Here is a 24,184-nt window from a genome sequence, read left to right on the forward strand (position 1 = left end):
TCATGGCCAATCTTGATTTATCTAATGCCATCTATTTTCCCAATCCAAATTTATTTCGAAGTAAGTCTCAGTAATTGCTATGAGATAAAGACTTTTAACATAAAACCACAATACTATCACCATATTTAAATATTAACAATTGCTTAGTAATTATCCAGTCAGGATTTTAAATTATCTCTTTTCCCAGTTCAAGTCAGAAGTCAAAGTTCATACAGCATATATCTCTAATTCTTTAAAACCTGTGAGTCCCCATACTTTCCGCTACTCGGCTTAGAATTCATTTGTTTGAAAAAACAGTAGTTGCTTTAAATTTTAAAACTTCTATACAATTTATATTTAAGGTGACATTTGATATATTTAAAATGCATTCTGGAAAATATTTCAGTTAATGAAGTATAGTATAAAAAGAATAATTATATCAACAAACAGTCCACTATTTTAAAAATGTAGTGGGACTTGTATCTAGAATATATAAAGAACATTTATAACTGAACAAAAAGAAAACCCAACAAATGAGCAAAGGATTTGAAAAGACACTTCTGCAGCCTGACCTGTGGTTGCGCAGTGGGTAAGGCGTTGACCTGGAATGCCGAGGTTTGAAAGCCCAGGCTTGCCTGGTCAAGGCACACGGGGCCGGCTGCCTGAATTTGATGCTTCCTGCTCCTCCCTGCCCTTTCCCTTTCTTTCTCTCCCCCTCTTAAAATCAACTAAATAATAAAATAAAGACACTTCTCCAATAATGCTATAAATGGCCAATAACCAAATGAAAAGATTATCAACATCATTTGTAGTTAGGGAAATGCAAATCAAAACTGCAATGAAATATCACATATCTGTTGGACATTTGGATATTGTGAATAGTGCTGCTGTAAACATAAGTGTGTAATTATCTCTGAGATCTTTTAATTCTTTTGGATATATATCTAGAATTGAAACTGCTGGATCATATAGTAGTTTCATTTTTAATTTTTTGAGAAACGTCCATACAGTTTTCCATTTTAGCCTGACCAGGTGGTGGTGCAGTGGATAGAGTGTTGGACTGGGATGCGGAGGACCCAGGTTTGAGACCCCGAGGTTGCCAGCTTGAGTGCAGGCTCATCTGGTTTGAGCATAAGCTCACCAGCTTGGACCCAAGGTCGCTGGCCTGAACAAGGGGTTACTCCGTCTGCTGATGGCCTGCGGTCAAGGCACATATGAGAGGGCAGTCAATGAACAACTAAGGTGTTGCAGTGCGCAACAAAAAACTAATGGTTAATGCTTCTCATCTCTCCCATTCTGTCTGTCTGTCCCTGTCTATCCCTCTCTCTGACTCTCTGTCTCTGTAAAAAAAAAAAAAAAATTTAAAAAAAGGATAACAGTTTTTCATTTTATAATCCTACCATCAGTAAACAAGGGTCCCAGTTTCTCCACATCCTTGCCAACAATTGCTTTTCTTTTTCTTTCTCTTTTTCTTTCTTTTTTTTTCTTTTTTCTTTTTTTAAAAAATTTTTAAAATTTATTCATTTTTTTAGAGAGGAGAGGGAGAGACAGAGGGAGAGAGAGAGAGAGGAGAGACAGAAAGAGAAGGGGGGAGGAGCTGGAAGCATCAACTCCCATATGTGCCTTGACCAGGCAAGCGCAGGGTTTCGAACCAGCGACCTCAGCATTTCCAGGTTGATGCTTTATCCACTGCACCACCACAGGTCAGGCTTTTTCTTTTTTCTTTTCTTTCTTTCCTCCCTCCCTCCCTCCCTCCCTCCCTCCCTCCCTCCCTTCCCTTCCCTTCCCTTCCCTTCCTTCCCTTCCCTTCCTTTCCTTTCCTTTCCCTCCCTCCCTCCCTCCCTCCCTCCCTCCCTCCCTCCCTCCCTCCCTCCCTCCCTCCCTCCCTTCTTCCTTCCTTCCTTCCCTCCTTCCCTTTATTGATACTAGCCACCCTAATGGGTGATATCTCGTGGTTTTGATTTGTAGTTCTCAGATTGATGTTGAGCACCTTTTCACATGCTTTTTGGCCATTTGTATGTTTTTGGAGAAATGTCTGCTCACGTCCTTTGCCCATTTTTGAATTGGGTCGTTTGATTTTTTGTTGATGAGTTGTAGGAGTCCTTTGACATTCTAGATATTAACCGTCTGGTCTAAGATGTCACTAAATCCAATGTTTCCTTACTGATTTTCTTCTGTCTGGATGATCTACCCATTGATGAAAGTGAGGTAGTGAGATGTACCCTACTATTACTACATTAGTTTTTTTTTTTAGATCTGTTAATATTTTCTTTATAAAAAAAATGTGTGTGTGCGTGCGCATGTATAATCTAGGATATTCTACCTAAAAGTTTCTCATCTGCAAAAACAATTTTATCAATTCCAATTTAGATGCCTTTTATTTCTTACTTGCCTAATTGATCTGGGTAGTATTTCCCATACATGTTGAATAGAAGTAGCAAAAAAAGGCATTCTTTTCTTGTTCCTGATGTTAGAGTAAAAGCTTTGCATCTCACCATTGAGTATAATGTTGTGGGCTTTTCATATATGGCCTTTATTATACTGAGATAGTTTCCTTCTATTCCTAGTTTGTTGCAAAAAATTTTTTTTAAATCAGAAGGGGTTTTGTCAAATGCTTTTGTATATCAGGATGATCATGTGGTTTTTATCTTTCTGTTGATGTGCAATATTAGAAAAATTGATTTTCATATGTTCAATCACCTTTGAATTCCAGGAATAACTTCCACTTCGTCATGGTGTATAATTCCTTAATGTACTACTGAATTTGGTTTGCTAGTATTTTGTCAAAGATTTTTGTATCTGTATTCATCAGATATTAGTCTCTAGTTTTCTTGTAGTGTATCTTTTGCTTTGATATTGGGGTAATAATGGTGGCCTCATGGAATGAATTTGGAAGTATTTCCTTTTCTTCAGTTTTTTGGAAGTTTGGGGAAGATTGGTGTTAAATGTTTGGAGAATTCTCCAATGAAACCATCTGGTCCTGAACTGTGTGTGTGTGTGTGTGTGTGTGTGTGTGTGTGTGTGTGTGTGTGGTGGGGGAGGCAGTTTTACTATTGTATTTCTTCATTACTCAATTTTGATAGGTTATGTGCTTGTTTTTATATTGAGTTATTTGTCTTTATTGTTGATTTTTAAGAGTTCTTTATATATTCTGGATGCTACATCAGATATATGGTTCTCAAGAATTTGCTATTATGTGGATTGTTGTTTCACCTTTTTCAGCAGTGTCCTTTGTGGCACAGAAGTTTAATTTGGGTCAAATCCAATTTATTTTTTTCTTAGGTTGCTTACACTTTCAGTATGAAATCTAAGAAACCATGGATTAATCCAGTGTCAGAAAATTTACACTTATGTTCCCTTTAAGAGTATTTTAGTTTTGGTGTTTACCTTTATATCCTTGACCTATTTTGAGTTCATTTTTTAAATGTTTATTTTATTGATTTTGGAGAGAGGAAGGAAGAGAGTGAGCAAGAGAGAGACAGGAATATTGATGTGTTTCTGTATGTGCCCCAACCAGGAATCAAACTGGCAACCTCTGTGCTTCAGGACAAAGCTCTAGCCAGCTGAGCTCTCTGGCCAGGGTTACAGTTGTTGCTCTACCATTTGTTGTAAAGACTATTCTTTTTGAGTGGTCTTGACACCCGTGCTGAAAACAATTAGTGAGAAATGTAAGGGGTTGTTTTTCGTTTGTTTTGATTTTCAATCCCCAGCATTCGAAAACCACTGGGTATGTCCTTATGTCCGAACAACATAATTTTGATTTAACTCTGTAGTTTTGAAGTCAGGTAATGTGAATTTTCCAAATTGGTGTTTTTTGTTTAGTTTTATTGTTTTTTAGCGAGCAAAAGAGACAGGGACAAAGAAGAAGGGAAAGATGAGAAGTATCAATTCTTCGTTGTGGCACCTTAGTTGTTCATTGGTTTCTTCTCATATGTTCCTTGACTGGGGGGCTTCCAGCCAAGCCAGTGACCCCTTGCTCAAGCCAGTGATCTTTGGGCTCAAGCCAGTGACCATGGGGTCATGTCTATGATCCCAGGCTCAAGCTGGATGAGCCCATGCTCAAGCTAGCAACCTTGAGGTTTTGAACCCAGGTCCTCAGCATACCAGGCTGATGCTCTATCTACTGCGCCACTGTCTGGTCAGGCCTAAGTTGTTCTTTTTAAAAATTTTCTTGGCTATTCTGGGGCCTCTTCTATCTCTATACAAATGTTAAAGTCAATTTGTCAATTTCTGCAACAATGGCCAACCAGCTGGGATTTTGATGGCTTATTGAATTTGTAGACCAATTTTGGGTGCACTCGTAATTCTGCTTCTTCATTCCATGTGTCCATATGATGTTCTTGATTTCCAGTGTCACCGTCATCATTTAAGTTTGCTCATGTATTGCCTGAGTGCCTGTTGTGGCTTACCTGTTCTCTCTGCCTTTAGTCTATTTGTCTTCTAATTACTTGTTCTCTCTGCTGTCAGGATGAGTTGAGCCTTTGGTGACTCCCTAGAGCTTTCACAATTTATTCATTCAAATAAATGCCTCTACTTCTTAGTGTATCAGGCATTATCCTGGGAATACATAGCAGTAAACAAAACATACAAAACAACTGCCCTCATGAGGGCAAATGCCCACATTCTAGTGTGGGGAGATGTAATAAAATATATCCTATAATATATGAGAAGTCTATGGCGGGAGAGAAAAGGGAAGGGGATAGGAGAAGGTGCAATTTTAAATAGGGTTATAATCGGGGCCTTACTGAGGTCACTGAATAAATACCTAAAGATACAAGTTAAGCCATGCATATTTCTAAGGGGAGTTTGCAGGGATGGCAAATTGCCACTATAATGGCAGTGAGTTGGCAGCGTGTTTGAAGACCATGAAGGAGGCCAGTGGGCTGGGGAGAAGAAGGTAGTGAGGTGAGTAATAGGAGGTGAGGCCAAGGATATAACAGTTAGCAAATTGTGTGTGGCTTTATGGACCACTTTTAATGTTGTGGTTTTTACTGACAGGTGGGAAGTCATTGGAAGTTTTGAGCAGAGGAATAACAAGCTCTTACTTGAGTTCTAACAAAATTGCTTGAGCTGATGTGTTGAGAAAAGATTGTGAGTGTGTGCAAGGGTGAAAGTGAGAGCAGGGCAGCATGGTTGGCAGCCTCTACATACCCTCAGTGAGCCCTGCGTCGTGAGATTCACACCCTGTCTAATCCCTTCCCCTGGAGTGTGGGCTGGACTGAGCCATGTCTTATAATGAATACTGACCAGGTGGTGGTGCAGTGGATAGAGCATTGGACTGGGACACAGAGGACCCAGGTTTGAAACCCTGTGGTCACTGGCTTGAAGCCCAAGGTTACTGGTTTGAGCCCAAGGTCACTGGCTTGAGCAAGGGGTCACTTGCTCTGCTATAGTCACCCAGTCCAGGCAGATATGAGAAAGCAATCAGTAAACAACTAAAGAGACTTAAGAAGCTGCAACGAAGAATCGATGCTTCTCATATCTCTTACTTCCTGTCTGTCCCTTTCTCTGTCTCTGTCTCTGTCACAAAAAATATATATATATATTTATGTGGCAAAAGTGATGGGATGCCTTTTCTGAAATTAGGTTATAAAGAGACGAGCTCCCATTTTTCATATTCTCTCTGCTCTCTCACTTGCTCACTGTTGGAAGCCAGCTGTCATTTTGTGAGCTGCCTTTAAGGGAGACCCATGTAGCAGTAACTAAAGGTGGCCCCTGGCTAACAGCTAGTGGAGAGCAGGCTCTTGGTCCAGCATCCCGCGAGGAACTAAATCGTGCCAACAACTGTGTCAATAAGCTTCAAAGCTGATTCTCTCAACTGAGCCTTCAGATGAGACTGCAGTTTTCTTTTTAATTTTTTAATTTATTGTGTTGACATGGTTTCAAGTGTCTCATTCAATATAACACCCTCAGCCCCCTGCATTGTGGCCTGTATGCCCTGTGCAAAGTCTCTTTCCATTCCCATTTCACCCTCTTTGCTCCCCCTCCCCTTATCTTCACCCCCGCCTTTACCTCTGGGACTTGCTGACCCGAACCCTAACCCTTCACCTTTGATCCCATCCCTTCTTCCCCCTCCCCTCTGACATGTCCATCTGTTTCCTGTGACCATGCCTCTGTTTCTATTTTGTTCCCCAGTTTATTGTGTTCATTAGATTTCACATGTAAGTGAAATCGTATGATATTTGTTTTTTCTCTGCCTGGCTTATTTCACTCAGCATAAGAATCTCCAGGTCCATCCATGCCGTCACAAAAGGTAAGATTTCCTTCTTTTTCATGGCCACGTAGTATTCCATTGTGTGTATGTACCACTGCTTTTTCATGCACTCGTCCACTGACGGACACTTGGGCTGTTTCCAGATCTTCGCTATTGTAAACAATGCTGCCATAAACATGGGGGGGGGGAGCATGGGGGGTGCATATCTTCTTTTGAATCAGTGATTTGGTATTCTTAGGATATATTTCTAAAAGTGGGATGGCTGGGTCAAAAGGCAGTTGCATTTTTAATTTTTTGAGGAATCTCCATACTGTTTTCCACAGTGGCCGCACGAGTGAGACTGCAGTTCTGACAGCTTCACTATGGCCTGTGAAGGCGCTTAAATGTGAGGGATCCGGATCATCTACCCTCAAGCTTTTGGAGCCACAGAAATTGTGGGAAGTCTATTGTTTAAAATGCTCAATTTCAGGATAATTTGTTACATGGCAATAGGTAACTAAGAAGTTCATGCAATTATTTTGATGGGAGATGGCAGTAATCTCAGCTAGGGCGATGACAGAGTTGACAAAAAGAAGTTGAACTATGTATCTTTTTTAAAGATTGGAACAGATTTTCTGAGGAACTAGCTATAAGTGTGAATGAGTTAAGGGGGGCGGTTGTCAGAGCGTAACAAGAGGTACAAGATGATTCCCCAGGTTTTGACCTGAGCAGCTGGAAGGATGGAATTGCTATTAACCAAGGTTTAGAGCACACGACAGAGACGGGTTTTGGAGGGAAGGCTCAGGAGCGCAGATCAGGGTCTGTGTATATGTGACCTATATGATTTAATAAAAATTTGAAAGATATTTAAACGTATAAATCAGGTGATAAAGGATGAGGTAAGATTTGGTAGATACACATTTAGGAGTCATCAGATTGTAGTGGTGTTTAAAACTTTCAGACAGGATTAAGTCACTAAAAGTGACTATGGACAGAAAAAAGAAGTTTGAAGACCAAGCCCTGACACTGCAAATTCAGAGGCCAGGCTGGTGTGGAGGGAACAGCAAGGAAAACCGAGACGGAGCCAGCAGAGACGGTAGGAAGCAAGCGAAGAGACTGCTCCAAGGAAGAGAGGGTAGATTATGTTCAAGGGTGCAGAGAGCTTAAGGGGGGGGGGGTATGCCATAAATTAAACTGGATTTAGCAATGGAAGTCATTGTTGACTTTAATGAATAGATTCCTGTGGAATATTGGACAGGGAAAGCCTGATTGCAGTGGGTTCAAGACACAAGAGGAATTGGGATAGTGAGTACAGACAGCTTTCAAATGGTTTTGCTGCGAAGGGAGCAGATACCATGATAGCTGGAAGGAGAAGCCTAGTCAAGCAAATATTTTGGAAAGGGGGGGAGAAATAGTATGACTATAAGCTGATGAGAAAGATCCAGTAGATGGAAAATGGATGATGCAGGAGGGAGGAGACTTGCTCCTGAGTTGTCCTACAGGGAGCAAGACAAAGCTCTTACCGTTAACCTCCAACACGCTCTGCCTAACGCTTTCTGCCGGCCTCCCAGCTCCTGCACACCCTTTGTATAGATTGGTTTTTGCACCTTCGAGGCTTTTCACAATCTTTCCTTGGAGTCGCCACTTTCCACACCCTTTTCTTGAAATGTTTCATATTAATTTTTTACCATAGGAGCAGTAACAAGACTCCTGTTGAGTGTCACCATGCTGGGCCTCAGTGTGATTTTGATGGTTTTCTTGTGTGCTCCTGTGGCCTTTCTCTCTACTTTATAAAAAAATAGCACTTACACTTACCCATAATACACGATGATAACACTTATGTATCTTCCACTCGACTGTAAGGGCAATAGGGATAACAAAGACCATGCCTTATTTGATTGAATCCTCAGCACATATAGTACTTTACACATAGTGAGTATACATTACCTCTTTAGAATTGATTAACCAATTAAGAATATATAATTGATTCCTATTATTTGCTGATCCCATACAGAATCTGCCTCCTTGCGAAACTGTTTGTAACCTCCAAACCAGTACCCGTGGCTCCGAGGCAGTCGTCTGTGGCTGCGTGCCGAGTGGCAGCACGTTGCATTGGCTGTGACACGTCCCAAGCTGACGATGCCCTCTCTGCCTTCACGTTTCAGCTCATACTGTAAACAAGTGTCCTGTGCATGATATACTGTAGTTGACTGCATCTTTGTGGGTGATTTTGTTGTTTAAAATGGCCACCAAACATAGTGCCAAAGGGCTGTCTAGTGTTCCTAAGCACAAAAAGGCTGTGATGTGCCTTAAAAGGAAATATGTATGTTAGATAAGCTTTATTCAGATATAATTACTATTCTGAGGCTGTGAGTTCAATGTTAATGAATGAACAATATATATTATATAGTGTCCTTAAGGAGAAACACATAAAACAAGATTATGTATTGATTTGTTGATGGAAATGTGACCAGTGGCTTGCAGGAACCTAACTCAGTGTTTCCCTGGAAGCAGTGTTCCAGTGTTTATGGCAACTTTATAGAACTACTGTGAATTAGAGGTGACTGTAGTTTTTTACCTCATTCTAAAACTGGTCAGATTGTCTCCACTCCCTACAGATGGGAACAGGTGGACTTAGATTATCACTTGTAAAATAACCCTAACCAAATGATGTTCTGTTCCTAACTTTCTGTTTATGAAATATCTGGATGGGAGCTACCCCATTCATAGAGGCAGTATAGTAATTCCGAGAACTAACAGCTTATGTAGGATAGCCGTGAATTTCTCCTGCTACAGGTAGGTAAGACATTAGTGCCTAAAGTGTTCCCAAGACTGTAAGTTGCCCAAGATTGTGGTTTTCTTTGACTTTCTCGGACTCTAGAAATCTGGAACCCTTAAATGCTTGATGAATGAATGGTACCGGTAATTATTTCTCATAAAAAGAGAATTATCAGTGACAAGATTTTGAAAAGCAACCCAAGCATTAAAAATGTAGTTTTGTGAAGTGACCCTCTTTTGTGTTTTATTTCCATTTATTGAGTATTTAACCACCCTCTTTATTATGCTGAGCATTTTATTGACACTATATTGCTTAATCTTCCAAACATTATGAGGCTCAGCTTTCCCCTCGTTTCACAATGAGAAAAACAAGGCTCCAAGAGAGTAGCTTATAACTAGCTAATAAAAATAGAGCCAAGATCTGAACCTGGGCTCAATTCCAAAGCCTTTAAACACTGTTACAGTTTTCCAGATTGTAGAACCTGATTTTTACCTTTATAATCAACCCATGAATGAAAGAAGTTTTAAAAAGAACCAGAACACAGTAGCAGTATAGTTATTTTATATTGCATTTGTATATTATTTTCAAATTTTGAATTATTAAATTCTCAGTATATTTTTTCTTCTAAGGCAAGAGTTTTGGAAAGGAATAAATTTTAAGATTTTTATGAATTCAACACAGTGAACACGTACTGCTTTCAGTGCATGGGAGTAGAGACATTAGGGATTAACTCAACTATGTCTCATAAAAGCTTGGAGGTGGCCAGTTGTTTATATAGTGAGTGTTTTCACATCAAATGAGGGTTCCTTTTATATCAACAATCTCTGATTCCATAATGCCTTCAATGTGAAATATATGCAACTATCTCCAATCTATTAGACCAGGGGTCTCAAACTCGTGGCCCGCAGGCCGCGAGTTTGAGACCCCTGCATTAGACTATTCTCTGGTGGAAAAGATGTTGAGTCACTTGTTTTACTTATTTTTATTTTTTTCTTTTTATATTTTTCTGAAGTTGGAAACGGGGAGAGTCACTTGTTTTAAAGTGCTAAATAAAAACTTGCTCCACATACGTTGTAGCAGAGTCCATCGAAAACTGTTCTTCCTTCCGTAGCTGTAGCCGGCATGTGGTTACTTGTCTGGGGATGTCGCTCGGTTCCTGCATCTAGTTAGGTGTAGCCATATGACTATTCTTACCAACAGAAGAAGCAGACTTGATGAATCTTAGTTCTGCACCAATAGTTTAAACAGTATGACTTCCAAATTTACTTTCTGTGAACCAGAACCCATGTCAACCCAACTCCAGGATGACAGATCATCAGGATGAAAAAAAAAAAGTCAATCCCTGAATGACTTCATGGAACAGGGCTGGCTGCTGACTGGAATTCTTTGTGGAATGTAATAACAGATTAGCCTCTTCTCGTTAGGTTTATTTATTGTTTTTGGGCATCTGTTGCAGTGATATGGCCTTATCTAACAACTACGTGCACTGAATATGAAAAGTTTTTCTAAAGGAAACAAAAATTATTGGATACTCATATGCTTTTAATTTCTAGGTTCATTAACAAATCTGTCACAGACATAAGGAAAAGAATCTAGTACATTGGTTCACAAACTTTAGTGTATCTGAATTTATTTTGTTTACTTATTTTTAATCTAACCATTTAATCCTGCTTCTAGATTCTGAATTGGTTCAGCAGGCTGGCGCTCCAAAAGAAAAGGAACCAACCTCATGAAGATATAGCAGGGACTGCCATTCTGCGCAGACAGAACATAGCACAGTCCCTGAGGCGTAACTGAACTTGGCAAATTTGAAGAACAGAAGGGGAGGCAGTGAGGTGGCAGAGTGGGCGAGAGAGAGAGTGGCATGGGGTGGGATCAGAGGGGCAGGCAGGAGCCACATCTCACATGATTTTGTGAGCCAGCCCGTTAGTCTGAATTCCTAAGTGCAATGGGACACCTCTGGAGACATTACAAGGAAGCAAACTTACAGTTGGGCTTTTAAATGATGACTCTGATGTACTCTGGAGAATGATTCCCACAGTTAGGAAGGTTGCTCTCTAGGTTAGAGGCGATGCTGGCTTGAACTGGTGTGACAGTGATAGAAAAGAAGTGAGTAGAGATATATTTTAAAGGTGGATTCAAATAATTTAATGGTGGATTATATGTCAGAAGGAAAGAAAATTTTTATTGGAACACTTGTATGGATGATGGTATCATTTACTGTGCTAGGACACAATTGCAAGAAATGCAGAAAAATCAAGAATTTTGTTCAAGTTAGACAGGAGTGTTTCTTATTCTTCTCTCAAAGCAAGTCAAAATAAGCAGTGTCCTGAAGTACAGCCAGATCTTTTGTCTCTCTCATTGGGGTGCTGTGAGCATTTTTGGGCAGAACAATTCCACACTGGATCCGAGTGTTGCACGTTTTACCCAAGAAATGACTTACTGGCAAATTCCTGTCTCAACAGTGTGCCTTACTTGATTCTGAAGCCTCAGCAGATAGCACAGTATTTCACAGATAGTGAATATACACTAAATCTTTGGTATTGATTAATCAATTAAGGAGAATATGTAATTCTTATTTTGCCAAATCCACATCTGTGAATTTGCCTACTCGCAAAAATCTACTTGTAACCCCAAATCGATACTTGCAGTACTTAAGTGGTCATTTGCAGCCGTGTGTAGTGGCAACATTTTTGTTTCCTCATATGGATCTTGTACATATTTTGTTAGATTTACACGTAGGTATTTCATTTTGGGGGATTGCTAATGTAATTGGTATTGTTTTTATTTTTTATTTTTTTTAGGGGCCATGCTAATCTTCTCTGTATCATTCCAATTTTAGTATATGTGCTGCTGAAGCGAGCACTAATTGGTATTGTTTTTAATTTGAAATTCTACTTGTTAATTGCTGGTAAATAATTGATTTTTGTATTTTAACCTTGTACCCTGGAATCTATTAGTTCCAGGAGTTTCTAAAATTTATTTTCTTTGTAGATGAAGCATGTCATCTGTGAAAGAAGTTTTATTACTTCCTTTCTTACTGCATTAGCTGGAACTTCCAGTATGATGTTGAAAGGACTGGTGAAAGGGGGTATCTTTGTCCTGTACCTGATGATCCTGTGGGAAATGTTTCTCATCGAGTAGATTTTTGGTAGATACTCTTTAGCTGAGGAAGCTGCCTTCTATTTGCAGTTTACTGAGAATTTTTGAAAAATTATGTATGGCTGTTGAATTTTGCCAAATGCTTTCTTTTTTGCATCTGTTGATGAGATAATATAGTTTTTCTACTTTAGCTTGTTGATATGTTTTCTTTTTCATAAATTGGTATGATTAATGTACAGCATCGTATAAGTTTAAAGTGCACAGCATAATGACTTGACTTCATCGATTTTAGAATGTTGAACCAGCTTTACATACCTGGAACAAATATTGGATTCGATTTACTATTTTTTTTACCCCTTTCATAAGCTTTATGTAATTGAATTTCTTTTAACATTGAAAAAGTTTGTGTACAGCATGTTACTTTGCTACATTTTATATTGTAATATTGTCACTGTAATATTTATCACATTATGTATCTATAGTAATTCTCTATATTCATTATACTGTGCCTTAGATCTTAGGCTTATCTACTACTCATTCTAAGTTCATACCTTTCAATGATCTTATCCCCCACACCCCATGCCTTGGTAACTACCATTTTACTGTGTTTTTCCCCCAGATTTGATCTTTTTAGATTTCACATATAAATGCTATCATACCGTATTTATGTTTCTGACTTGCCTCACTTAGCATAATGTGCTCAAAGACCATCCATATTGTTGCAAATGGCAGGATATTCTCCTTTCCATTTTTTTTTTCTTTATTCAGTGAGAGGAGGTGAAGCAAAGACAGACTCCTGCATGCACACTGACTGGGATCCACCTGGCAAGCCCACTATGGGGTGATGCTCTCAGCCCATCTGGGGCGTTGCTTTATTGCTCAACAACTGAGCTCTTCTTAGTGTCTGAGGCAGAGGCCATGGAGCCATCCCCAGCACCTAGGGCCAACTTGCTCCAGTTGAGCCATGGCTACAGGAGAGGGGGAGAGAAAGAGAGACAGAGAAAGAGAGAGAGAGGGAGGGAGGGAGAGAAGCGAGAGAGGGGAGGGGTGGAGAAGCAGATGGGTGCTTCTCCGCTTCTCCTGTGTGCCCTGACCAGAAATTGAACCCAGGACATCCACATGCCAGGCCAACACTCTACCACTGAGCCAACCAGCCAGGGCCTACCCTGCGTTCTCATGTTAAATATTGCATTGTGTATATGTACCCCATCATTTTTTTTGAGAGATGAGACAGACAGGAAGGGAGAGATGAGAAGCATCAACTCATAGTTGTGGACTTTAGTTGTTCATTGACTGCTTCTCATGCATGCCCTCATGGGGGGAGCAGCAACAGCTGAGCCAGTGACCCCTTGCTCAAGCCAGCAACCTTTGGGCTCAAGCCAGTGACCATGGGTCATGTCTGTGGTCCCATGCTCAAGCCAGATAAGGCCACGCTCAAGCTGGCAACCGTGGGGTTTCAAAGGTGGGTCTTTAGCATCCCAGATTGACACTCTATCCACTGTGCCACCACCTGGTCAGGCAGACCACATCATTTTTATCTCTCATCTGTTGATGAGTTTTTGGGTTCTGTATCTTGGTTATTATGAATAACGCTGTGCATGTATCTTGTCCTGCTTCCATTTCCTTGGGTATATAACAAGAAGTGGAATTGCTGGACTGCGTGGTAGTTCTGTTTTCAATTTTTTGCTTGGACTATTCTCTTCTATCCGTTTACTTTGAGCTTATGTGTGTTTTAGAGTTGAAATGAGTCTCCTGTAGGCAGCATAAAATTGGGTCTTTTTTTTAAATCTAGCTAGTCCACTCTGTGCCATTTGATAGGTGAGTTCAACCCATTTACATTTAGTGGGTGTTATTGATAGGTTATTACTACTGCCATTTTATTTTTTGCTTTCTGGTTACTTTGTTTCTTTACTGTTTATTTTTCCTTCTGTCTCTGCATCCCAGTCCGATGCTCTATCCACTGCGCCACCGCCTGGTCAGGACCCTTCTGTCTCTATCTTTGTAAGTTGGTGGTTTTCCATGGTAATTTGCTCAGCCTTTTTATGTTTTATGTGTGTTTTAGATTTTTGCTTTGTGATTACATGTTAGGTGAAGTATTTCATAGATGTAATAGTCCTTTTCCTGGTGATTGTAATTTACTTTCATTGGAGTATAGTTTCCATCCTTTTATTTTTCCCCCTTTATATTTTTGATGTCACAAATTATCTTTTTATGCTGTGATTTCATTACTAAGTTGAAATAGTTATTTTTAGTGTTCTTTTCCTTAAACCTTTATGCCATGATTGTTTAATATACTCTAAAAGAGTTCCAGTTTCAATTTTTCCATTTGAGAGAGAGGGAGGGAAGAAGGGAAAGAGAGAGAAGCATCAACTTGTTGTGCATTCACTGATTGCTTCTCATATGTGCCATGACCAGGGACCAAACCCGCAACTTCAGTGTGTCTGGGTGATGCTTTATCCACTGAGTCACCCGAGTAGGGCCCCGTTTTCTAATTGTGACTGTCCGTTTATCACCTTAACCCATTTATGCCAGAGATTATTTTTGAAGTTCAGTTCTTCAAAACATTTCCAAAAATTCCCATCACTTTTTGACAAGCTCCCAGCGTGCCAGTATCTGCAGCAGTGACTCTGCACGTGAGAACACGCACCCTCAGGAGGCAGATGTGTGAAAAATCAGACCTGGTGATGGCCTTGAGCATATAATATAAATAACTCCCACATCACTACCATTCCAATAATGGAACATGAGGCATAAATGCGTTAATCTTGAGTTATGTATTCCAACTTGAAGAGCTCCTTTTAACACATAACACACCCTGTATGGTAAGTCTAGTGCTGTGAACTCTCTCAGCTTTTGTTTGTCTGGAAAAGCCATTATTTCTCTGAAGGGTAACTTTGTTGGATGAAGTATCTTTGGCTGAAATTTTTAAAATTTCAATATTTCAACCATGTGATTCTACTCTCTCCTGGCCTGTAGAGTTTGTTTGATAGCCTAAAAGGGGACTGCTTTGTAGGTGTCTTTTACCCATGGCTGTTTTGGGGTAGGCAGAGAGACTTCTACATGTGCCCCAACCAGGATCCAACTAGCAAGCTCACTAGGGGGCAATGCTCTGCCCATCTGGGGCCCTTGCTCTGTAGCAACCAGAGTCATTTTTTTAGCGCCTGAGGCAGAGGACATGGAGCTATCCTCTACCTGGGTCCAACTTGCTCTAATCGAGCCATAGCTGCAGGTGGGGAGGAGAGAGAAAGAGAAAAATGAGAGCAGAAGGGGTGGAGAAGCAGATGGGTGCTTCTGTGGGAATCAAGCCTGGGATTTCCACACACTGGGCCGACACTCTACCACTGAGTCAACCAGCTAGGCCTGCTTTAAAAATTTTTATCATTGAATTCTGTCTGTTATGTCTTGGAGGTGTTTTTGTGTTGAGGTAATAATGCGTTCTGTTAGCTCATGGATTTGTATACCCAGTTACTTCAGAATTGGAAAGTTCTCAGCTATTATTTCTTTAAACATGTCCCTGCTCTCTTACCCCTCTCTTCTCCTTCCGGTATACTCATTAATCTTATGTCGGCTCTTCTAGTGGAGTCTGAAAGTCCTTGTAGCACTTTTTCACTTCTTAAAAAACAAATCTTAGTTTTCTCTCCACTTTTACTTTTTTGTGTGTGTGAGACAGGAAGGGAGAGAGATGAGAAGTATCAAATTGTAGTTGCAGCACCTTAGTTGTTCTTTGATTGCTTCTCACATGTGCCTTGACTGGGGGGCTCAAGCCAGCATCCCCTGGCTTCAAGCCAACAACCTTTGCACTCATTTCTGTGATCCCACGCTCAAGCCAGCAATGCTGCACTCAGGCTGGTGAGCTCGTGTGTGTTCAAGCTGGATGAGCCACCTCTCAAGCCAGCAACTTCAGGGTTTCAAACGTGGCCCAGGTCGATGCTCTTATCCAGTGTGGCAGCCACCACCTGTCCAGGCCTGAAACATTTTTATTACTATCCTTGAGTTCACTTTTCATCCTATCTGCTTGCTGTCTTCCCAATCCTTTCTAATGCATTCATCATCTCATTGACTGAATTCTTCAGCTCCAGATTTGGTTTTCTTTCTGTTTAATTTTATTCCTGAGATCACTGTATTACCTTTTTGAGTTTTCTTATTGTTCACTGAAATTTCTTCACAACAGCTATCTTAAATTATGTTAGATTGCAATATTGTGTCTTTGGGTTTGACTGCTGGAATATTGTAATTTTTTTGTGATATGGTATTACGGTGATTGATGAAAAGTGCCTGTGCTGCCATATTTGAAGTAGTGAATGCATTTCGTATTTAACTGCTTAACTTTGACTCTTAACAGTTTAACAGGTTGGTAATTAAGAACCTTTCTTTTGTTTTCCAGAAAATGGCACTATAGCGCAAGTTTGGTGAGATGACTCACCATTAAGGCTGGGAGTTCGTGCATTAAAAAGAATGGGGAAGGGGAAAAAAAGGGTTGTGTCCATGAAGGGAGGTATGTGCTTGGCATTTGGGACTTTGAGTGTGTCCCCAGCCCAGTAGGGGAATCCTCCAATAGAGAGTGGGAGGGAAAAGACCTTTTGACATAATCTCAGGACAGCAGGAAATGTGGTCATTCAATTGTCTGCCTTCTTCTTTATCCCTCCCCCCGTTATTGCTATCTCTCCTCAAAGAGCAACTGGCCTCTCTAGCTGCAGTACACATAGCCAGGTGAACCCCATTCACCCTCTACCACCATCAAAGGTCATGTTCACCTACTGCCACCACTCTCATGGGTCCTTAGCCTCTTCCCTGGTACAATCCACCCACTTTTGGGTGCACAGGTGGATGGACCTTCAATTAGTTATAAAATAAAGGAGAGGGGAAACAAGGAATGACAAAACCATGATGTTGATGTCACTCACTTGCTAAAATTTTATGGAGGATTTTTACATATATGTTCATAAGAGATATTGGTCTATAGTTTTATTTTCATAATGTCTGTAATTGTCTGGTGTTGGTATTAGAGTAATACTGGGTTCATAGACTTAATTAGGAAGTATTCTCCTGAGTCTATCCTCTGTAAGAGATTACAGAAAACTGGTATAATTCCCTCCTTAAGTATCCCATATTTCCCATGTAGAAGACGCACCCTTCCCTGAAAAACTTGGGATCTAAAAACTGGGTGTGTCTTATACAGCGGTTATAGATTTTTTTACTTGCATTTCCCATCCCACTTTTTTGCGTAGATGAGTTGTATGAATTTTATGATGAATAAAACTTGAGTTCAATAACTTTATATAATTTTTTTTCAAACTTTGGGCCCCCAAAGTAAGGTGCATTTTCTACATTGGAGCATCTTCTACATGGGGAAATACAGTATGTTATTATTCACTAGTGAACCCATCTGGGCCTGCTGCTGTTTTGGGAGGTTATTAATGATTGATTCAAAAATAGATATAGGTCTATGCAGATGATCTTGTTGTGTTAGTTTTAGCACATTGTATCTTTCAATGAATTGGTCCATTTCATCTAGGTTATCAAATTTATAAGCATAGAATTGTTCCTAAACTTTATACCTTTCTAATGTCATTGGGATCTGTAGTAATGTCTCTTCTGGTATTAGTGATTGTGTTTTTAGCCTGGCCAGAGGCTTAAATTTTATCGATATTTTTCAAAGAACAAGATTTTGGTTTCATTACTTTTTATACTGATTTTGTTCTCAATTTTATTAATTTCTGCTCTATTATTTTTCTTCTGCTTATTTTGGGTTTGCTTTTTTTCCTTGTTTCCGATGGAAACTTAGATTACTGATTTTTAGATCTTTCCTCTTTTCTAATACATTTATTCAGTGTTTTATTTTCTAAGCACTGCTTTTGTGTATCCCAAATAGTGGTTTCTTTCACTTAGTGAAAATATTTTAAAATCTGAGATTTCTTTGTGCATAGAGATTATTTAGATGTGCTGTATAATCTCTATGTATTAGGATTTACCAGTTACTGAATTCTAGTTTAATTCCATTACAGTATGATTTCTATTCTTTTAAATTTGTTAAGGTGTTTCATGGTTCAGATTGTGGTCTATCTTGCTGACTGTTCCATGTGAGCTTGAGAAGAATATGTATCTGCCACTGTTGAATAAAGCAGTCTGTAGCTGTCCATTATATTCAGTTAATTAATGGTGTTGTTTAGTTCAACAACTATTTGCCCTGCAGGATCTGTCCATTTCTCATGGGGGTTGTTGAAAGCTGCTAAGCATTTAGATCTTAAAAGTTTTCATCACAAGAAAAAAAATTTTTATGACTATGTTTAGTGATGAATGTTAAGACTTATTAATCACTTTGCAATATATACAAATATTAAATCATTAGACTGTATACCAGAAACTGTTATGCCAATTATACCATAATAAAAAATGAAAAGGGAAATAATTATGAAAAATAATCTAGAAGAAAAAATATTTCAGACAAAATAACGGCTTATATACTAAATTGGAACATTTAGATAAAGTGGCTAAATTCCTACATACAAAATATAGAGGAATAACTTGAACAGATTGTTAAAGAAGAAAATATTAGAAATGGTACTCAAAGACCTCTCCTCTCAAGAAACCTCAGGCCCAAATGGTTTTAAGATAAATTCTACCGTCTTGACCAGGTGGTGGTGGTGCAGTGGATACAGCGTCGGACTGGGATGTGGAGGACCCAGGTTCGAGACCCCAAGGTCACCAGCTTGAGCGCGAACTCATCTGGTTTGAGCAAAAGCTCACCAGCTTGGACCCAAGGTCGCTGGCTCAAGCAAGGGGCTACTCGGTCTGCTGAAGGTTCATGGTCAAGGCACATATGAGAAAGCAACGAAAACTGATGATTGATGCTTCTCATCTCTCTCTGTTCCTGTCTGTCTGTCTCTATCTATCCCTCTCTCTCTGTCTCTGGAAAAAAAAAAAAAGATAAATTCTACCAAACTTTCAAAATAGCTGATTCTATTTTATGTATGTTTTCTCAGAAACCAAGTGAAAGGCTTTCCCCAGCACATTTTATGAGTTGAATGTAATACTAACTTCAAAACCAGGAAAAAACTAAAAGAATAAATGAAGATTGTAAGCCAATTTTGTTCTTATACATACAGAATCCTAAATAAATAAAATGAATCCAACATAGCACTAAAAATAATACATCATGAAAAACAGGATTTGTCTTAGTAATGCAAGGATTGTTCATCAGAAAAATTCATCAGTACATTTGTTTACATTAATAAAGGAGAAATTATAAGAGTTTTAACCGAAGCAGAACCACCATTTTGCAAATATTTAATACCGGTCTATAACTAACTGGTAACAAAGTAGAAATAGAAGGAAATATTCTTAAGTTGGACAAAGTTATGTATATCCAACTGTATAGCATATATCACACTAAATGGATAAACTCAGGTCATTCCATTTAAGATTAGATTAAGATTGCCATTATTACCACAAATGCTTAACGTAGTATTAGAAATCCTAACACTGTGAGAAAAGAAGTGAAGGATATAAAAGGAGAAAAAAAAGTATAACCCCCAAATATTTACGGTCAAGGCACATATGAGAAAGCAATCAATGAACAACTAAGGTCTCCCAACGAAAAACTGATGATTGATGCTTCTCATCTCTCTCCGTTCCTGTCTGTCTCTCCCCGTCTATCCCTCTCTCTGACTCTCTCTCTGTCCCTGAAAAAAAAAATCAATTGTGCATCAAAATATCCATAAAAGAAAAAGCAAATTAAAACCAAAATAGAAAGTTGAAATTTTAAAGAGCAAAAGATAACATAGAAAACAAACCATGTATACAGTTAACAAGGCCAAAAGTAGGTTACTTAAAAAAAATTAATAAAATTGATTAAACCCCTAGCAAAACTGGTTAGGTACAAAGTCAAGAAAAAGGCTATCAATACAAAAAGGAAAGCAGAAACATTACAGACCCCATGGTCATTATAAGGGTAACCAGAGAATATTCTGGGCAATTTTATGTCAAAAATATTGGCAATTGCCTGGTCTGTGATGGCACAGTGGACAGAGCGCTAAACCTGGAACGCTGAGGTCGCTGGTTCAAAACGCTGGGCCTGTCTGGTCAAGACACATACGAGAAGCAATCAATGAATAAAGTGAAGCAATTATGAGTTGATACTTCTTGTTCGCTCCACCCCTGTAAGATCAATAAATAAAATCTTTAAAAAATATATTGGCAATTACATGATGTGGACAAATTCCTTAAAAGAAAGAACTTAACAAATTTGACAAAAGAAATAGAGAATGTGAATAATCCCATATTTGTCTCAGAAATTGAATTTGTGGTCCAAAATATCCCCAAATATAAACTAAGCTTCCATGATTTCAAGTGCCAAAATATTAAGAAATAATATCAACCTTACATAAACTCTAACAAAAAAGAGGGGAGGAGGGAACACTTCTGAAATTACTTTATGAGGTCAGCATAACCCATGTATCAAACCTGACAAGGACATTATAAGAAAATGAAATTAGAGACCTATATCCTTCATAAGCACAGATACACAAGTCCTTAACACAGTATGAGTACACTGAAGACTATAAAACATTCCTAAAATTAAAGACCTAAAATAACTGGACAGTTATGCTCACGATTTAGAAGATCAATATTGTTAAGATGTTAGTTCTTTCCAAATTGATCTATAGATTCAGAACAATTGCAATCAAAATAAAAATATGATTTGTTTCTTTTAGAAATTGATGACTCCAGCCTGACCAGGCGGTGATGCAGTGGATAGAGTGTTGGACTGGGATGCAGAGGACCCACGTTCGAAACCCTGAGGTCGCCAACTTGAGTGTGGGCTCACACGGCTTGAGCGTGGGATTATAGACATGACCCTTTGGTCGCTGGCTTGAGCAAGGGGTTACTCAGTCTGCTGTAGCCCCCCGGTCAAGGCACATATGAGAAAGCAATCAATGAACAACTAAGGTACTGCAACGAAGAATTGATGCTTTTCATCTCTCTCCTTCCTGTCCATCTGTCCCCCTCTCTGTCACAAAAAAAAGAGCAAAAAAATTGAAGACTCCAAAATTTATATGAAAATGCAAAAGACCCAGGATAGCCAAAATAATCTTCACAATAGTTAGACCTTACACACCTGGTTTCAAAGCTAAGTATAAAGTTATGGTAATCAAGACAGTTGTTCATTAGTAAGGATAAATGAACAGAAGAGAGTCCAGAAATAGACCCACATTTATATAGTCAATTTTAAACAGAGGCACCAAATTAAGTGGAGATGAATATTTTCACCAGATGAGACTAAACCAAACAGATCCCCTTCTGGGGGTTAGGAGAAAGGACTATCCCCAATCCTTGCTTCACACCATACACATAAATGAATTGGAGACGGATCATAGACAAACATAAAAGTTAAGACTACCAGGTTTACAGAAAATATAAAACAGGACAGTATCTTTATAAACTCAGGGTAGACAAAACACAAGGAAAAGAAAATTTTAGATACAAAAATAAAGCACTTCTCCTCCTCAAAGTCACCATTAAGAAAATACACAGGTAAGCCACAGACAGGGGGAAATGCTAGCAATACATGTATCTGGCAAAAGACTTTTACATCTTTATATAAAGCAGGGGTCCCCAAACTTTTTACACAGGGGGCCAGTTCACTGTCCCTCAGACCGTTGGAGGGCCGGACTATAAAAAAAACTATGAACAAATCCCTATGCACACTGCACATATCTTATTTTAAAGTAAAAAACAAAAACAAAACGGGAACAAATACAATATTTAAAATAAAGAACAAGTAAATTTAAATCAACAAACTGACCAGTATTTCAATGGGAACTATGCTCCTCTCACTGACCACCAATGAAAGAGGTACCCCTTCCAGAAGTGCGGCAGGGGCCGGATAAATGGCCTCAGGGAGCCGCATGTGGCCTGCGGGCCGTAGTTTGGGGACCCCTGATATAAAGCATTCCCACCAAGCTGTAACGAGACAAGCAGCCTAAATAAAAAATGGCCAGAGACATGAATAGACATTTCAGGAAAAACTACAGTGCCAATAAGCATATGAATAGGAGTTCAACATCTTTTGTCAGTGTGCAAATTACTGTATTTCCCATGTACAAGATGCACCCCTTTCTGAAAAATCTGGGGTCTAAAAACTGGGTGAGTCTTATACAGTGGTTGTGGCATTTCAAATGCCATAGATGGAACTGAGGACGAGGCAATATATGAAGACAGTGATACATCATCAGACACAGGTGAGGGCAAGCTAATGGATGGGAGTTTTGACTGTGATGAGGAGTTGTATGGATTTTATTATGATGATGAATAAAACCTGAGTTCAGTAACTTTATGTAATATATTTTTTTCAAACTTCAAGCCCCAAAATTAAGGTGCGTCTTATACATGGGAACATCTTATACATGGGGAGATATGGTACAATCGGGATATAATAGAACTGTGATTCTCATAACTGTACCCAAATATACATAAAATGGCACATTTAATCATTTGGAAAACTTTTTGGCAGTTTTTAAATAAAGTTAAACATAAACATACTTTATGACCCAGAATTCTCCTAATTATTTCATAAGAGAAATGAAAACATGTCCACAAAGCATGTTCATAACTTAACTTTTGACGACTCCAAACTAAATAATCCAAGTGTCCATAAAGAAAAGATAAATTGTGGGAAGTGCATGAAACGAAACACTACTGAATTAAAAAAACCAGGTCAAAGCCACATACAAAAGTGAACACTTTGTAGAATTCCTTATTTTTTTTCTTCTTTTAAGTTCAAGAAGAGGTAAGACTTGCCTATGAAAAGAGCACAGAAAAATGGTTGCCAAAGGAAGGAAGGGAGGGAGTAATGAACACACTGGAAAGTAGCACAGGGAACTTTCTGGGATGATGGGAAGGTTCTTTACCTGGATTGTGCTAACAACTGCACAGACGTATAGCTTTGTCAAAAATAACAGAATATAATCCCCAATCCATGCACTTTGCTGTCTACAAATTTTACTTGACTACAATTATTCTACATCAAAAGATTAGTATTAAAATGATTTACTAGAGGGCCCTCTGCCACTCCCCCCAAAAAGCTGTTTAGAGACATAAGGACTTACCTCCATTTACAATAGCTTTGTCCTTTAGCTATTTTTGTCAGTTAGCTATTAAAACTTGTTTTTGACGAGACTAAGAGACATGGACAAGAGTGTGGTGGTTACCGGGGATGGGGGGGGGGAGGGCGCGGGAGGGAAGGAGGGAGAGGAAATGGGGAAGGGGCACAAAGAAAACTAGATAGAGGGTGATAGAGGACAATCTGACTTTGGGTGATGGGTATGCAACATAATTGAATGACAAGATAACCTGGACATGTCTTCTTTGAATATATGTACCCTGATTTAATGATGTCACCCCATTAACATTAATGAAAATTTATTTATAAAAAAACCCCCCAAAAAACCAAACTTGTTTTTGAATTTACACAAGCTTATGGTGAAATACTGCTCAGATTTTTATTTTGTCCTAAATCTCTTATTCATTAAAAACATTATCTATCATATTGTACAATAAAAGTGAAAGACTGAAGATACCCTAAAGATTGCCTAAATCCTCAATTTCTTTTTAAATAAAAACAGATGCTTAAACTGAGTTGTACAGGATTATTTTCAGAAATAAAAATACATCACATATATCATACATTGTCATCCTTTGCAAATACTAACACTTGGGCAAAGACAACAGTTTACCTTTTTAATAAAAGTTGGTTAAACAATTATGTGTTTTAACTGGTAACTGAGGAAGCATTAAGAATAATAATTGTCACTAGATGGTTAGAATATACATATAATATCAGTTATATTTTAAAGAAAGCACATATTTTCTATGTACCAAGTCATTTCCAAATTCACACTGGCTGGCTATTCATGAGTGATGCCATTTCTAGCTAAAGTGTGTTGGTCTGTATTGATGATCTGGGTAACCAAAGCACTTTTAGATTTTTGAAAAGTGCCGTCAGTGAAAAGCATAATGGTATTCCTATACCGTAAGAAAGGGTAAATGGAGTCAAATAACTCAAAATAAAGTTGGCAGTGCTGGTTGTGATAAGCAGAGAGTATTAATGTGCTTAAATGATGGAAAAACAC

General features: G+C 38.9%; 1 pseudogene; it reads right to left on the reverse strand.

Annotated features, from left to right (window-relative positions):
• Positions 1-11,717: 11,717 nt before the first annotated feature.
• LOC136312361 (U6 spliceosomal RNA) lies at positions 11,718-11,817 on the reverse strand (annotated as a pseudogene).
• Positions 11,818-24,184: the final 12,367 nt, after the last annotated feature.

The sequence above is a fragment of the Saccopteryx bilineata genome, chromosome 8 (genome assembly GCF_036850765.1).
Source record: "Saccopteryx bilineata isolate mSacBil1 chromosome 8, mSacBil1_pri_phased_curated, whole genome shotgun sequence".
NCBI classification, from domain to species: Eukaryota; Metazoa; Chordata; class Mammalia; order Chiroptera; family Emballonuridae; genus Saccopteryx; species Saccopteryx bilineata.